This window comes from Lycorma delicatula, chromosome 1 (assembly GCF_047948215.1).
Source record: "Lycorma delicatula isolate Av1 chromosome 1, ASM4794821v1, whole genome shotgun sequence".
NCBI classification, from domain to species: domain Eukaryota; kingdom Metazoa; phylum Arthropoda; class Insecta; order Hemiptera; family Fulgoridae; genus Lycorma; species Lycorma delicatula.
This window is the reverse complement of record NC_134455.1, coordinates 249,093,499-249,112,190: the sequence shown is the minus strand read 5'-3', so window position 1 is coordinate 249,112,190 and position 18,692 is coordinate 249,093,499. Positions and strand designations below refer to the sequence as shown.

The following is an 18,692-nucleotide window of genomic DNA, read 5'->3' as shown; positions in this document are numbered from 1 at the left end:
ACACAAAAAAGACTGTTTCATATAGTAAATACCTACTAAAATAATTAGGACGTTAAATAATTCACTCGAGAAGTACTCATCTATCGCAGAATAATTAATCATGCAACATTATTTTTTAATTTTGCTACGGAGCGTTGACATTTGTTCGTAAAGAAAATCTAATCGTAGGGTTTTTTCTGGATCGCATTTGAAAATATGATTTATTGAGTAATAAGTAAACGAATGTGCAGAATTTTAAAATGAAGAATTGATTTTTGCATTTTGTTTCAGTTGTTTCCAGTAGGGAATACAAATGGGGAAATTTTAATTAATATTAATTCCTGTACGTATTTAACGCAATTTATATCCTTTTATTGGATTTTGTAAGCAGCGAAAGTGGTAGTGAATTAAATTATCAAAGTTCAGTGCTGCCAGTATTTTCTCTCTTCGTCGTAAACGGATTGTAGATTCAGCGAGATAACACCGAGAGGGGACGTTTTGGTTTGTGCAGTTGGCAACGCGTTTACTCAGTTCAGGGCATTCGGTTGAGTGGCGAGGAGAGGGTTATCTGTCGTGTGTATGTTGGCTCGGTCTACATTTGACGCAGCTGTAGGCTTCATTGCTGTGTTTTGATTTCGTTCGTTATCGTGCTTTGTTTATAACGCGGCGAGTTTTACATTCGTCTGTATTTTATTCCTGCTCGTTTTGAAAATCTAGGAGATTTAAAATTACTTCAGATATAAGGATTACATTTGATCAGGTATTTCTGTCTAAACATGCTTCTTCAACTTGGTTATTTTTTAATATTAACTTGAAATAATTTTAAAACCTTAAAAGTATTTGGTTAATTATAAATATGGTTTTGTCATCATTTGTTATAAATAGTGTCGGCTCTATTTTTTAAGCATTTCTTTTCTTTTAAGAAAAAAATATTGGTAAAATGAAAATAATATGTGTACAGTTACTGTAAAAAATCATTTATTTGTTACTGTTAACATACCACGGGAAACAAAATGTTTGAATTAGAATCGAATTAAAACCAGATGACGTAAGATAATTACTTCTAAATTTTGAAAGCGAGTAGTTATTTTATAATTTTTTTCATTTGTTTTCAACGAAAAAAGTAGTTAAACGGCTTGTACTTCCGGGCATGCAAGTGCTTACTTTATTGAAAGAAACATAAAACAGTAATTGATTGATTTATAAATGATTAACTACTGTTAAAAAATCTCGAAATGTATTTACCACTGGTAGTTGTTAGATGCATGTGATAGTTCGATGTTCAATGTATATTTACAGTTTCTTATTCAAATTTGATGAGCAGAACTGTTGTTAGTTTCCGCCAATATTTTATTAATTTCAGTCTCTTTGGTACGTAAGAAATCATGTTTATTTAAGTTTAATGGATATAATTCTTTCACTTATTGTTCTGAAATTGCATATTTTATTTAAAACGTGCATTTAACAATGTTTACCTAAAAGATCCCTATAATCAAGTGCATTTAAGTGAAATTTATTCTGTGGGTATATCTATAGGTAATTCAATTCTGAAGTCTTATGAAATCTGTCACGAACTTTAAGTTGAGTAAACCGATCTGATTTTACGTGTGAAAAACATACGGGTCAGTAACCTAAATTCTGAGATAAAGATAAGCCATGTATAACTACATACACCTTATCTACACGATAAGGCGTATGTAGTTATTTTTGGCATCTTGTATTAACTTATCTTAGAATTATTTTAAAAAGATAAAGAATTGCTTCTTTAGCAGCTGTGTGTGGAAATATTTATTCTTCTAACAAATACATTTATTTTTATTTTACTTACAGTTTTAGTATTCCACTAATTACATTGAAAAATGTGAATTCAGATTCAGAGTAGATCTACAGCAACAATACGTATAACTTATTCTACTGGCTATTATTATTGGTCTAGGTTATTTTTAAATCCTGTTATTTGATTCATTTTATAAGTTGCTGTTATAAATTGGATCACCATTTTAGAATTTTCACAAAATGCAAATAGAATCTTGATAAAAAAGTAAAATTATTTTCTCAGTTGCTCTTTGGTGATGTCAGTTTAGATAGTTTTTTCAAAATACTGAAAATTTAAAATATTTTAGGGTGGTGGCTGAAATTTAAGTTATTCAGTTTTTTCCTAGTTATTTTGTTGATGGAGATTGGTATTACATCTTAAAATGCAACATATTTATCACTCTCAAAATAAAGCCTGTAACTTCCTGTTCAACTCTGATTATTTTGTTAGAGGTATAACGCACATTTAATTATGAGGTAAATGAATAAAGCTAAAAAAACTGTGGCATTTGATAAGTTTATTTGGTACTTACGTATTAACGCCACCGCAGCTACAGATTTATTTAAAAACAAAGTAGTCAATCGGATTTAGGTGGAAAATGAACAGTCTCTTTATTAATTTTAATAAATGGTTATTTATATTTATTTATTTTATAAATATAATTTAACCAAACTTAACCTACGCTCGCTTCGCTCGCTAACCTTGACTAATTAACACCGTAATCTTTTGAGTATTTATTTAATAAATTCAGTAATTATTGCAATTATAAATAATTACAATTTAAATAATCAAAACACTCCTGTTAATTAGTCAAGTTTAGCGAGCGAAGCGAGCGTAGGTTAAGTTTGGTTAAATTATATTTATAAAATAAATAAATATAAATAACCATTTATTAAAATTAATAAAGAGACTGTTTTGAATCTATGTTAAACTCTATACCATTTTCCACCGAAATCCGATTGACTGCTTGTTTTTAAATAAAGCTGTAGCTGTGGTGGCGTTAATACGTAAGTACCGTTTATTTTTTAATTATTAAAATTTTCCTAAAAAAAATTGTATCTGTTTGCAATAAAGCTTATTTCATCGAGAAATATTCATAAACTCTCTTGTAACTTCCTTTTTTATAAATGTGTTAGTTTTAATACATTAAGTAAATGATTTTTCTTTGATTTTTGATTGTCGATTTAGTCTAAAATCAGTCGTCAGTAACTTTAATATGTAGCCATGAAATTTCTTACGCTCCCTTTCTACAACGCGCATTGTAGGCATAACTGACGTAGATTGTGGCTACGCCGTTAAAAATCGTACAAAAAAAAATAATACTGTAAATAAAAAATAATACTATAAAATCAAATGATGGAGGTGGTTTAATTTCGCAAATATGAATTAAAAGGTGAATGCCGTTCGCTACTGTTCGTAATGTGCAGTTTCAGTTATGACGCTGTACCCGAAATCTTTTTACGGACCTGGAACTGCGTTGTGTTTATTCGACTATAATGTATTTAATTTTTTTTTTTTAAATAACAAACTCACATTATATTATTCATATACACAGTTAAATAAAGATTACATTTTTACTTCCGTGTACGAAGTAAAGGAAGTATTATGATCGTGAAAAATTTTGGTTTACAGATTTCAACGGAAATATCCATTTTGATCATCTCTGAATCCATTTTGATTAGTTTCGACGTGACGTTTGTACGTACGTACGTATGTATCTCGCATAACTCAAAAACGATTAGCTATAGGATGTTGAAATTTTGGATTCAGGACTGTTGTAAAATCTAGCTTTACACCTCCGCTTTTGATTGCAATTTACTGTCACAAAAGTGTCCAAAAAAGCCCAAAATCCAAAAAAAAATTGAAATTTGAACTTTTTCTTAACAACAATAATAAGCCCTCATTGAGAGCTTTTCATTAATATATCATAAGTGGTACTTATTTTCATTGGTTCCAGAGTTATAGCCAAATAAAATTTTAATTAATGAAATATTTGGATCTTACAAGGGAAGGAACATCGGTTCGAATTAGACTTCATTTTTTGTTTTAACTTTCTTTTTTAATTTATTTTTTAACTTTTTTTTTTTAAAGTTAAATGTATTGATTTATTAATAATTATTAACCAGTGATTGTAAAAAAAATTACAATAAATCATAATTCAATAATAACAATAAAAAAAAAAAATAATATGAAAAAAATTACAAGTAATTAGTGAAATAAAATTTTATGTACTTTTAAAAATGTGTATATGTAATTTAATAGGCACTATTATATATGTGTATAAGAAATAGATTTGGTGAAACATCTGATTATTTAATATTAATTGAAAGTTATAATTTAGAATTGTATTATTTTTGGATTTTCTAGTTTAATTTATGTTTAATTTTATTTAATTATTCAGGAATTTCTGTTTAATTTTATCTACATTAAAGTTAACTATAGAATGATTAAAAAATAGACCCTACAAGAACAACATATACACCGAGGCATACATGTTCGTTCTTTAATAAACTGCAAAAAATTCTTATCTTTTAGTTCATTACTCCTCTGATATTGTCGGACAATATTTTCCTTAAGTCGGAGTTGATCATCATTGCGTTTATTTGTTCTTTGGTGCCAACATTCAATCACTGTTTGGTTTAATATAATTTTTCTGATCTTAATTTGTGTACACTTTCTCTACTTTTCAAATTTTCTCTCTCTTTATATTCATCACCTTCTCTTAATCTTTTTATTCTTTGCTTTGTCGTAACGTTTTCTTCCTCTTTATATTTATTATCTTCTCTTAATCTTTTTATTCTTTCTTTGGTTTTAATATTGTCTTCCTCTTCTTATTCATCTTCTTGTAGTTTTTTTGAGATATATTTCTTCAGGTTATTTTTATTTTTCTTGTACGATTGTTTCTTTTTAATTTTTTATTATTCACTAAATAATAAAAACAGAATAGTTTATACCGTAAGGTCGAAATTAGCATTTGGACCAGTATACAGGAGTTCACTAAACGGAATAGTTTAATTACTATTAACTTTTACTTATACGACACACCAGAAATCTGAAATTTTTGTTAATCACCAACTCATGAAGATACGATTAATACTGATCTAGTAATACGAGTAATAAAGGGAATTTTACTCTGTCCTAATATTCCATTTAAGATTGTTGAATTAATAATTGTATAAATATTTGATGTTAATAAAAACTAATATTTCAGCAATTGTGTAAGTGTCCACTTTATTAAAGAATTGGAGGATCGTATCTCACTTTCAAATGAAATAAGTTTATATGAAGTGCAGTAAAAAATGTGTATATGTAATTTAATATGCGTACAAGGAAGTCATGTGGTGTGTCCACATCAGATTTTTTTTTTATACTGTACGATAAATTTGATTTTACAGTCTTACTTTTAATCGTAATTGTCTTTTATACAGAATAGATAATTTATTCTCCTTCATGTTTTACTTTTATTTAGCCTTTTAATGTTGCGTAACTGATTCTTGTAATCTTTTAAATACATACCCACAAATTTAAAAAATAAATTAATGAATATCGTCAATTCTTATCAATTTATTTATATGGTTCAATTTTTTTTTAAGCTCCGGGACCACCATTAGGTATTTTACCTCAGATGATGTGATGAATGTCAATTTTTGTAGCGTGTGAAAAAAACCATGCTTAACCGGGATTTGAACCCGGTACCTCTGAATGAAAGGCCGAGACGCTACCACTCGCGCCACGGAGGCCGCTGGCATAATGATGCCATTGCATCATATGATTCAATTAAAAATAAATAATTATGATGCCCGGCCAAAAATAATGATGGAAATATAAAATGTTATAGGAATTCTTTTGGAAATGTTATCATTGAAATTCGGCATATATAGTTCGATTAAATAAAAATAAATTTTTATTTGTTATAAATTTGTAAAAAAAAAAATCTAATGTGGACATCACGTCAAAGAACAGCAATTACAAAAATACGTAGTTAACTCATATCTTTTTTTGTCGGTAAATTTTACGTCCTTTCATATATTTGTCGGGCATTGATAAAACGTTTTATAAAACATATCTCCGACTCCGGTTATTGTAATGAAACCGTTTTTTAAAGTAATTAATAATTTCATAACACAAATAAAAAATTTAGGCTTCTGTTAATGCAAGAGAAGTTTAATTTAAAAAAGTTGATTCAACAGTTCTGTACAGTAAGTTTGTAGCATACTTGTGTACCACGAATTGCCTAATGGTACAGATATTGCTTTTAAACGTGTACTATTTTAAGAGGATACAATAGCTATGTCTACGCTGTCATAGTGTATACTTTATTCTCTTTTCATGTATAAACAAACCGATGTAAAAACATGTTTAATGTAATTTTACGTTTTCTTTTGAATAAATTTGAGTGTATTTATGGATAATTTCGTTTGCTAATTTCTGAAGTGAAATTGTTTTCTATTCTGAAAAGATTGTTTTGATGGGTGGGGATACCTTGGAATAGAAATAATATTTATTTTTCTAAATGAGTTTTTTAAGGAATTTTCTAAAGCTACAGCATTTGAAAATTACATTTACAAAAAGTAAAACCTATTTTTTTAACATATAAACTATACGATTTTGTTGTTTTTATGAATTTTTTTATGGAAGGAATTTTTTATAAAATATAGTCTCGTCAAAAACAATGTCTCGTAAAATATCCATTTTTATTTTGATTTGTACGAATAAATAAATAGTGCGTGCTTTTTTACTGTTAATTTTTATTTTGTTGTTTCGCTCCTTTATGATTATCTTTCACATAATTATTTAAATTATAAAATTTAAATTAAAAATTGTTATTAACTGGTTAAATTAACCCCCTTTTTTTGCTGCGGCAATCTGTTAATTAAAACAAATGGCCACATTGTTTTTTACTGAAATAAGTTATTCGTTAGTTATAACTTTTATTTATTTCACCACTAGACCAACCCGGTGGGTTAGTATTCAAACCCGTATAAAAGTAACAACGCTACTAGGATTTTAATTTCAGATCCGTCGACTTCGAAAATCAGCGACGACGAGTTAATCAGCCCACCGGACTGGTCTTTGAGATTTATTTTTTCAAGATTAACTTATAAAGTGAAGAGCGGAAATAATAAATTTTCTGTTATTTGGAGGGACGTATTTTGCTCTCTATAGAAGATTTAGATCAGTTGTATTACTGTATAACTGTACGCGAAGTTCAACTGTTTATTTTTTTTAAAGATCCACTTCCATTTGTGTCGTTTTATTTTGATTTCAAAATTTTATTGTTAATTTGGAGTTGTTTTAACTATCCAGAGGTTTCAAACTTGAGGCAAATTACTCTTTTGTCGAAATGAATTTCTTTTGTAAAAATACTCTTAACATTGAAAAATTGTTTAACTGATTTGGTAGTTCAGAAACGGGTACTAATATATAATAAAAATTAAATAAAATAAAAATATTTTTTTTTACATTGGCCGATTATCAATTAGCAGTCATTAACCTTGCTTTCCAAAAATCATCCATCCGAATTCGTTGTTTTTCCTCTTGTTTGCCAGTAAAATTGATATTAATTAAGATCCATACAAATTGTTCAATACAAGCTGGAGAGATTGATGGTTTAACTGTACTCTCGTATTTTTGGTTATTTATTTCTTTTATCATGTAGTCTACGCAATACGCACATACTCGTTTAATATTACTTTTTATTATTTTACATTATTTGTGTAAATATTAACCTTCAGTGTAAAAGGTTACATAATTGTAACTTTCCGTAAAACACCGATTTCCGTATAATTATATATGTTAATGATATAATAAGTTAAATTTTATAAAATTAATATGTAAAGTTTATTTTAAATAACATAAGTGATGTTCATTTACATCTTGCTTTGTTGTATCATTTATTTGGTTGGCGTCAGGAAGTACATCCGGCCGTAAAAATGCTGTCAATCCTCTACTGTTTAAGCCCACAAAAAATCAGGTAGTAATGAAAGTAAAATAATAGAAATTAAAAAAATAAATATTTTAATAAAAAAAAAAGAATAATTTCAGTTCGTTAGGTTGAATTAGAGTAATAAGCAGACTTATACGAAACACGGTAGAACGTTTATAAGGGTAACCCGCTTTCTGTTTCATTTTTATGCCGATGATTAAAGGTTTATAGTTTGTTTAAAAATTTTGTATTCTAGTTTTTATTTTTTAATTTTGAAGAATGTTTCATCCCCGAGCATCTTTTCAGTTTATTTTATTTTTTTACCAATTTTTCGTGCGATCTACCGGATAAACTTATTATATTACGAAAGTCTAAAGATTGATTTAAGTTAAAATAAATTTTCTCTTTTCTTTTTCCATTTTTTATTCCACTTTGTTTCTTATTACAATATTATGGGTATTTACTCGCTGAATATGAACCTTCATTCCAGGTCTGGCTATATTCTAAATTTTTGTATGTACGTTATCGTACCACCATAAAAATATTTTCTTTATGTTTTTATGATTTTATTATTATTATTAGAATATCTTAGTCCATTTTTATATTTTATTTACTTTTTATGTCGTTGCGGTTATTTATGTTTTAAGTTTATCGAGTTATTTTATATTATATTCGTGGCTTTGTTATCTCAGAATGAATTTATTCTGGATTAAATGCTGCTGTTGTCTTTGTATATTATGGAATTTGCTTGTCTAATATAATTGGCATTTATATTCACTCATCTCACGATTACTATCTCAAAATGAGTAATTATCAATTTTGAATAGAATTTATTTAAATGATTATTTATAATAATAATAGTTGAAAATGGAATTCATAAATGCCAGTCATTACAATTTATATTTTCTATAATCGTGAAAGATTGTTTATAGAATAGGCTGTTCCAGTAAGCTGTCGTTTCCTCGGTGTACTGTAACGATTAAATATCCTGTTAAAACACCCAATTTTTTCTAATAGGAAATCATTTTGAATAATTTGTAAATAGTATTCCCTACTTTTTTATAAAAGAATAACTATTGAAATAATTTGATAATGCTTAGATAAATTAATCTAAATATGTTCCCGCTGAGCAATATTTATTCAGTTCAACATCAATTCTTTTCTAGAAGTCTATCAAAACATTATACAAGAAATGAAATGTATATCTTTATTTATTGAAATCAAATCTATTTCACAAAAATCAGAGAAAAACGTAAAGTTCATTTCTAAACATTTCATCTGTATATCGCAAGTCGTAGTGAAAATTATTTTAATTATTAGGAGTAGATACTTATTGCTAGTAGGTACAAATGATCGATATTAAAAAAATAAAACCAATCCTTGTAAATTAAAAGCGATTCTTAGATGAATATAGTACACAGAAATAGATAAGTATAATCCTGTTTTTCTTGTAAATTATGATAATCATTTTAATCAGATCGGTTCGTAGTTATACAGATGAACAAAATTATTCAGCGCATTTGAAGGATTAATAAAAAATGAACAAAGCGTTGTAGTGTGTGTTGATTTTTTTCAAACATTAGTGTAGGTACTAGAGTTACTTTAACGAACACGCCGGCGCGATCTAATGACAGGGGGTATTGACAGTTAAGCAGTGGCATCGTGCAGGAGAAAGCGGTCTCACACTACGGTTTCCTGAAAACGGATTTGTTATTACTGTTCGTAGACGTTTTCGTTTAGAGCACGGCCGTGATCCTACTAATAAAAACTCTGTTGATATCAGCAGTTTAAGGATTATCACAAAAAGGTGCCGGCAGATCTTCCGTCTCTGAGGAAACTGTAGATCGAGTAAAAGAAACTTTTCAGAAAATCCCGGATAAATTAACTCGTGTGAATTTAGAACTGGGAATACCGCAATCGAAAATTGCGAATTTTTTACACAAGTGTCTGAAAGTATCAGACACTTGTGTAAAAAATTTGTATGTAAAAAACTTGTATGCATGAAGTACATGCATACAAGTTCAATCGGTGCGTATAATTGAAGATGACGGTAAACCGCGCCGTTACAATTTTTTCGTGGACATTCTTGATAAAATAAACGAAGATAATGCGTATTTAGAAAAAGTAATGTCTCGATGAAGCTACCTTCCATATTTCTGGTCACGTTAACCGTCATAATTTTTGGATTTGGCTAGCGAGAACCCTCACGCCGTCTGAAAACACAACATGATAGCCCGAAAGTTAACATTTGGTGTGCGTTGACTACTTATGAATTGATCAGATCATTCTTCTTCGTCAAGACAACGTTTATGAGAGGTAGTTATCTGGACATATTACAGGAGTATGCAGTACCATCGATTTTTTCTTTTTCCTGTTTAGCCACCGGGAATTACCGTTCATGTATTACTTCAGAGGATAAATGAGGATTACATGTATGAGCGTAAATTAAATGTAGCTTTGTACAATCTCGGTTCGACCATTCCCGAGATGTTAATTGAAACCCAACCACCAAAGAACACCGGTATCCACGATCTAGTATTCAAATACTGCCTAAGTACCGTAGATTGAAGTACGGCAACTCAACGTTTACTTCCAACATGATGGCGCTCCATCACCCTGCGTTTTACATGTTAGAGACTAGCTATAAGAAAAATTTCCTCAACTTTGGCCTGGCCGTAATGGATCTCTTCCCTGCCCATCTTGATCCCCTGCCGTTACCCCATTCGATTTCTTTCTTTGGAGGTTTGTCAAAGACAGGGTGTACCAACGAAGGTTGTCAACACCAATGAACTAAAAAGAAAAATCGAATGTGTACTTAACGGAAAACTCCAGATATTTTCTGTAGTGTGTGGGGCGTGAAATTGAATATAGTCTAGACATTTTACGCGCCACAAAAGGTGCTCTTGTGAAGTTAATAAGTGTTGTAAACAAAACTGTTTGAAATGCCCTGTTCAACAATAAAACATGACTGAAAGGACATGCTTTGTTATTTTTTTATTAACACCTAAAATGCGCTGAATTATTTATGATCACTCTGTATTTTGCGTAGATCACTCAGGGGTGGATATGTACACGACTCATAATAAAAGCTGCTGCCTCGTTTAACTGCAAGGATCAAGAAAAACCGCATGAAAACTTTAATCTTGGCAGCGTTACGAAATATATTTATTAAATAAAAAAAGACGTTCGAACACCTGCCGGTGTATAAAAGTAACGGTCATGAACGAATAGTGGTGCAAATATATGTGTACACAGTTCCCTAAATCACTACTAAATAATATAACAGTTTGGGAAAGTTGTTTGATGCGATAACTTCTTAAAATTACCAAAAATTATAAACGAGTCGCTTTCAAAGTAATGGAACTATTCTTCCAAAGACTTTCGGAGCTAACTATCAGCATCTTTCTCAGTGAAATTTCTGGTAGCGTTGTTCTTAATGGCACCTGTCTTAAATAAACCTTTTAAGAGTATATTCGATGTAGGTATGTTTTTGTTTAATATGTTTGTGTCCAAATGTAGAGTGTAAACTTTATATCGTTCAAATTTATTGCGGTATCGGTTTTTAGGTACTATGCTTGTACATAATAAAGTACTGCACTTGGTTTTTATGTGTAAAATTTAAAAAAAATATTTATATGTTTTGGTTTTGTCTTTTTGTATTTACTATTTTATGAGACGATTTGTATAATTTGATTTTGTATACGTTGCTTGTGTTTTTTCTTTGTGTATGTGGATGAACGACAGTTATTTTGTTTGATATATTTAGATTTTTCACTGCAGTCTGATTGTATACTTCTGGGTTGCTGTGTTTATACGTGTTTTTTGTTACGATCATGTTGGTTTGCTTTATTACCGTATGGATTTTGTCTGTTTTATGAATTTTGTTTGTGGCAGTATCTTTTAAAAACAAACTAAAACGATACAGAACCTTTCTTGAAAATCCTGATAATTCTGTTTAATTGTAAGTAGTGTAAATTAATATATTTTTTGTCAGTAGTGATTTTTTTGTCTTTATAAAAAATATATTAATTCATTTTAAATCGTTTTTGATTGGTTTTTGTGAATCAGACAGAGAATTCGGGTTGGATCTTTATTACGTTATTGTGTCCTTAATATGCAATAAGTTTGTTACTGAATAATATTCATGAATTATGTGACGATTCGTTTCCTTTACGCTTTTTACCTTTGAAACATGCCATTGTTGATAAATTACTCTTGTTTGAAAAGCGATAAGAATATTTCATTGGATGATAGTTACTATTAAGGGTCATGACTACTTCATTTAGGAAAAGAGTGGGAAGGATGATTAGTTTTCTCGACATCTGCAGATTTTTTTATTTTTTATTTTTATTTTTGTATTTATTTGTGAAATACTGTTTAAAATATTTAGTAGTCTCTTTCTGCTTACTTCGGGGGGGACGGAGGAGAAAACAATGAGAAGAAAGTAGAGACTACTAAATATTTTAAACAGTATTTCACAAATAAATACATAAATAAAAATAAAAAATAAAAAAACCTAAGTAAAAAACGGATCGGTAAAACCTTTACAAGTGTTCGCCAAGCAGCAGTAAAGGGTTTAAGCTCGGAATTGAATGCTCCTACTGCATGGTCTTTTTGAAAACTTAATTTCTTAGCTAGTGATTAGCGTAGACCGATGATCGGCTAATGATTGGCGTATTGATTTACGTTAATGATCACAGTAATGATTTTATTAACTTCAAAACTTATGAAAAAAAACTCCAAAAACTACTGCAGATTAACACGTAAAAATGGACGGTAAGTTTTTTTGTGAAGCGGTTTGAAGTACACTTGTTGGTATAATGTACAGAAAAATTGAGTAATTGTTGTTGACAACATAAAATAATGTAACAGAAAAGTAGAACACGCGACATCGCGGAATAAATTTACAAGTTAGTGGTTTCAAGGTAGGTACTTTAAGAAAGACTCTTCTTTTTTGTACCTTTGTGCAGAATTTTCTGAAAAGATCCGTTTTATGTCGTTCAAATAAACAAGTACAAATATAAAAAATATTGAATTTATGAAACGGCAAAAAAATTATTCCATTTGATAAAGTACTTCCTGGTAGGATTAAGGTTTATGGTACTTATTAAGGTTTACTTTATCTTTCTTTTGAAATCCAAAATATTCCAAAAATATTTTGCAATAAATTAAAATACTGTGATAGCGACATTTAAAAGGAATAATATTAAACGGCAGATAGGTGAAAGCTACCCTAAAATCACTACATAAAAATGAAGTATATGGATAACTAAAAAAAATTAAGGTTTATAAAAAATTGTCTCCAAGATGTTAAATAAAATTTGTGATCTGTTTCACGTATCCTTCTTTAGCACAAACAGGTTGGCCGAGATCGTTACGGATCAGGCGGCAATATTTCTAAATTTTTAATCGTCTGAATCATCTGTAGTGAATAAATCTCTGTTTTTTACTAATTCATAATTCAAGCTGTTATACGATGTTGTTGATCAAATATGTACGACTATGTTTTAATTTAATAGAAACTATGGAACTTCCTTTACAGCTAAAAGCAAAGGTAGAAAAGTGAAAATAAAAGTTTTTTATGAAACTGAATTGAGTGAGGAATATAGAATATGAACGGATCGAATAAAAGGATGGTGCCTGTCCCTGTAAGCCGTTGCTAAGCAAGCCCTTGCTCAACTTGACTACATTGTATTCTAGAAGTCCCATTTTGAAACCTTAGATGAAAGGGCTGTGTTAACAGTACGTTAACAATTTTACATCTGCGTCTATTTCAGCTTCGATGTATTTCACGTCTTTTTACGCTTATTTCTTAATTGAACCATGTGGACAAACGTAGTTTTTATGCAGAAACTAAATAGATGTAATTACATGACTTTTGATAGTTCCATAATTTTAATAGCACTATTGATTTTTTAATTAGTTTTACGGTTTTTTTTTGTTACCTAAGAAGGATAGTACTATTTTCATTAGTTACATTAGTAGTAGCCAAATTAAAGCCATTTCTTTACTTCTTACTTCTCTTTTTTTATAATTTTTTAAAGTTATCGGTTGTATTATTAGCGTGAAATTAGCATTAAAGCGGATGCATTTTTAGACGTAAATAAATAAAACGTTTCCTCGAAGAATTTTTGATTTGATATTTCATAAATGATATTCACTAATTACATTGCATTAGTTTATATATACATAATTGAACGGTGGCATTTTTAATAAAACATATGTAATAGTTTTGTTTTCCCTAACCAATTTTCCAGCTTCTGCCTGGTCTGGATGTGTGTGTGTGTGTGTGTGTGTGTGTGTGTGTGTGTGTGTGTGTGTATGTGTGTGCGCGCGCGCGCGCGTAGTCAAATGCATTTAACCCACCTGGTTGGTCTTGTGAACTCATCTTTGCAACTCAGCTGATTTTGAAGTCGAGAGTTCTAAGGTTAAAATCCCAGTAAAGCCAGTTACTTTTAAACAGATTTGAATACTAGATCGTGGATACCGGTGTTCTTTGGTGTTTGGGTTTCAGTTAACCACACATCTCGGAATGGTGAACCTGAGACTGTACAAGGCTACACTTCATTTACGTTCATGCATATCATTCTCTGAAGTAACCTTACGGTAGTTTCGAAACAAAAAAAGACAGTTGTCAAATGCAGTTACCGCTACTGGCTTGCCAGACCTAACGTAACTGCAGGCGTTTACCGGAAAATGTTTAATAGTATTTTCAGTAATTCTTCAGTTTATATATGTATAAAAAAGTAACTTTCTCGAAGCTCATTATTAGAAATAATTACGTAAAAGGCTAATAGAAAAAAAATTGATACTTTAAAGTTTTTTTTTTAATAAGTTATATTGAATTAAAGTAAATTTCAATAGCACGCGTTCTAAGCAAAATAACAGACGTTTGAGAGGCTTGCCGCTGACCTCGGGACCAAGCGTTATTTCCAAAGTATTATCTTAGATTTCTTTCGCAATAAAATCTAATTACTTTCATGAATATTTTTACTGTTTCATACGACAGTTGTCCGTTATATTTTCCGTTATCCAAATAAAGCGTTACTTCCGAATTTGTTTTTTAAATTTGTTAGTTAAATAAAAAAAATGTAGCGCACAGGTAAATATGTTTTTAGATCCTTGTTATGTTTAATAACAAAGATATTTTTATATTTATTAGACGTTATATTTCTGTATGTAACCAGCTGAGGCTTTTATTTCATCTTTGTCACTCGAGAGAGTTTTCGAAGTTGTAACTTAATTTTACTGTATTTAAAAATTCTAATTTCTACAGTTACGGATTAGCTTTATGATAAGATTTTGCATTTTTATGACTTTTTGTTACGCTTTTATTGGGTTTACAATGATAATTTTCTACTTGATATTCAGGATGGAAAATCTTATCCGTATTTTTTTTTTTATAATTTGGCTGGTTTTGTCAAGCTGGCATTTCTTGGGGTGCAGTATCTTGGCAAAAAGTATGTGATGTAAGGATATGATAATACGAACGGTTGAAACGCCATTTAATGGGTAAACTCCACGTAGGTCGTTGAAGTTAAGGAAAGCCGGCTGCGGTTTTTATTTATATAGTTATACTGTTCGTATGCTGTGAATCAATACCTTTAAAAAAAAGAAATATCAGGTAATTTTGCAATATATATTTGTAAAACAATACCGAATAAGATATTATTTAAATTGCTTGTTTATCATAACCAATTCTGTTTGAGTTAAACGCTTGTTAAACATCTTTTATTACTTTAGTTATTTTTTGTTAGAAAATTTAAATACTGATTTTGAGAACATTAGGGTAGTTTAGATTGAAGACATTTCTGCTTCATTTGTTGTAAACGTATTTACTCTTTTATTAATTAATATACGTTAGTTTATTGCCCATGTCAAATTTTCAGAGTACTTGTAATTCACGAATTTAATTATATACGCTGTCATTATTTACTGGAATATTTTTATATTACGAGTCTACAAAATAATTTCTTTATCTGAGACCTACATTCCGGGCGTTTAATAAGTCGCTGTTAATAAGTAATGTCTTTCAGCGATTAGAACTATACTTGTAGTTATGTCGGATCTACAGCTACCGACCGCTCTGTCTGTTGAATAAAATGGGAGAAGCGGTAGAGCGGATGCTGCCTACACGCCTCATAGACGAAATAAATTCTGGAACTGGTCTCCATAAAAATCAGTTTGGATTCTGCAAGAGTCCGTCAACGATCCACGCACTATCCAAGGTGGTGAACTGTGCAGATGGGATGAAGCGGGGCACCTGGCGGACAAGGAGGCTGCCGATGCTTGTACTGTTGGACGTACGCAATGCCTTCTGGTCAGTACCTTGGGTTGTAATTCTTGACGCACTCCGAGATAAAGGGATCAGCTGATATTTATTACAACAAATCAGAGAATACCTGAGGGAAAGGTGGGTCTGTTGAAACTCAGCAAGGTGGTCTACGATTTCGAATGTTAGGGGGGGTCCCACAGGTTTCTGTGCTCAGCCCCCTCCTTCGGAACTTCGGGGAGTTGACCGCTATCCCGGTGGGAGATCCTCTTGGGGGTTCCCCATTAGAGGCCAAGGCACATAAAAGACCGAGACCCGGTGTCTGGTGTTGGGTTGTCAGGGTTGACAGAGCCGGATCTGGCGTCCGTACGCTGAGAGGTAGGCGCAAATAAAAGAGTTGACCGACGGGCCCACCTGCCATGCCGTATGTTAAGCTGGTAGGCAGGAAGGCCTGTTAGAGTAGTGGACACTCACCAGGGCAGCGTTATTAATTGTGGGTCCGGCCCAGGGGTGGGGGTAAAAAAAAAAGGTTGGCTTCTGTAGTCTACCGAGTTAGTCTAATGGTGAACTCGTCATCGCAGATTAGCTGATTTCGACATCGAAAGTTCTAAAGTTCAAATCCTAGTAAAGGCAGTTTTATACGGATTTGAATACTAGTTCGTGGATACCAGTGTTCTTTGCGGTTGGGTTTTAATTAACCACACAGCTCAGGAATGGTCGACCTGAGATTGTACAAGACTACACGTCATTTACATTCATAGATATCATCCTCTTTCATCCTCTGAAGTAATACCTTATGGTGGTTCCAAAGTCTAAATAGAAAAAAAAAGAGACATTGAAATTCTGTGCCGATTTGTCTGGAGTTCAGTTCCTGAAAACGAACAAAAGGGTTATTCTTATATTTTTATCATTAAAAGTAGTTTTGAAATATGTTCTGGATAAATCTTAAAATGAAGACCCTAGGAGAAAAATTGCTTTTGTAAAATTTTCAGTATTACAAAACAATGAATTACATTTTTTTTATCGTGAATCACTCTGTATGTATATATATATATATATATATATATATATATAAAGAAGTAAAATCTTAATTTATTTTTACATTACTTCGGTTTTGTCAACAAACTCATTAATTGACTGTCACCCGCTAGCCGTAACTAAAGAGCTTATAATAGCATAATTGCAGATCTCCGTGGTGTAGTGCTAGCGTCTCGGCCTTTCATCCGGAGCTATTCGATTCAAATCCCGGTCAGACACGGTATTTTTCACACGTTACAAAATTAATTTTTATCCATCGATAACTGTTAGTGTGTGAGGCTATTGTTACTGCACAAATAAATGAATAAATATTAAAAGTAAAATTAGTTTATTTATTAATAAATGTATTTATAGTTAAGATATATTATAAAAAATATTTTATTTTGTTTTACTGCGAAGTCCATTTCTATTATAATGTCATTTATTTTAAACAAAAACAAAACTTTCGATTTTTCATAATTAATTTTATATGAAATAATATTCCTATGAAATCCCTAACTTAAATGCATCATTTTCATTGTGTTTAAAAGATAAAATATCATGTTACTGTAATATAAAGATGGGTAAATCAGATCGGACTTTGGCTGCTAATTTGCTCCCAGTTAGCGTTATGACGTGAAAATGCTCTAATCGTTATTTAATCAATGCAACCAAGTCTTTAACTTACTTTAATATGAAGAGGAGATAAAATGGCAAAATTTGGTTTCTCTGCGTTAAACTAAACTCCTTTGATGCTTGGAGAATTTGGAGGCGACATTGATTTCTTTTCGGTTAACTTATGCTTAAATCCTTACTCGGTTAACATGATACTATAAAATATCATGAAAGATTAAAATATGAGCTTTCTAAAATTACTGCTAAAAAAAATTCTCTATTTATTTATTTTTTGACTTTTTAAATCTCTAGATGACAAAGAAAAAAATAAAACGTTTTTGAAATAAAATTCTTAATAGAAAACGCTGATAAACCGTTAAGAAAATAAAAATGAAATTCAAACTCATTTGGATTTTAAACAATCATCAGTATAAATATAGGAAAATTTGTAAAGGTAAATATAAATATATATATATCTTTATATATATATTTCTTGTGTGCGTGTGTATGAAAGTGAACTCCTCCTAAACGGCTGGACTGATTTTTATGAAATTTTGTGTGTGTGATTAAATTGATTCGAGAATGGTTTAGATTCACAATTTGAACCGATAGAAAATTTTTTTTTTTTAAATATTTATTTATTTATGTGTTGTTGTTGATCTTGAGATGGTAAGGTTCACAATTGGATCCAGTAGGCAGCACTGCGATCGCGTTTAGGATTGTGCGCGTATTGAGAAATATTATATTATATTATTTATTGAAATAACGTTTTAAAGTGTAATTAAAAAATATACATTGTGCAAATTTGTAAGGTGTAGTATTGAAGTGAAAATGTTTTTTAAATTTATTTAATTGTTGTTGATCTTGGGATGGTTAAGGTTTACAATTGGGTCCGGTAGGCAGCGCTGCGATCGCGTTTTAGAAGTATTTTTTTTAATTTTTGGGTTATCAGTCAAACCCGGTAGTTGGTGCTGTGATCGGATTCTAGGAATATTTTTTTATTTTGTTGCTTTTTCGTAATCAGTTACTTGCGTCGTAGCTTAGTGTTGTTCTTACATTAAAATGTG

At 30.5% G+C, this 18,692-nt stretch overlaps 1 long non-coding RNA gene across 1 annotated transcript in view; it reads left to right on the top strand.

Annotated features, from left to right (window-relative positions):
- Positions 1-551: 551 nt before the first annotated feature.
- LOC142318274 (uncharacterized) overlaps positions 552-18,692 on the top strand; it is a 703,057-nt gene continuing 684,916 nt past the window's right edge. The window contains exon 1 of the long non-coding RNA XR_012754866.1: positions 552-739. This is a non-coding gene — a long non-coding RNA (uncharacterized LOC142318274). The remainder of the gene's footprint in view (positions 740-18,692) is intronic.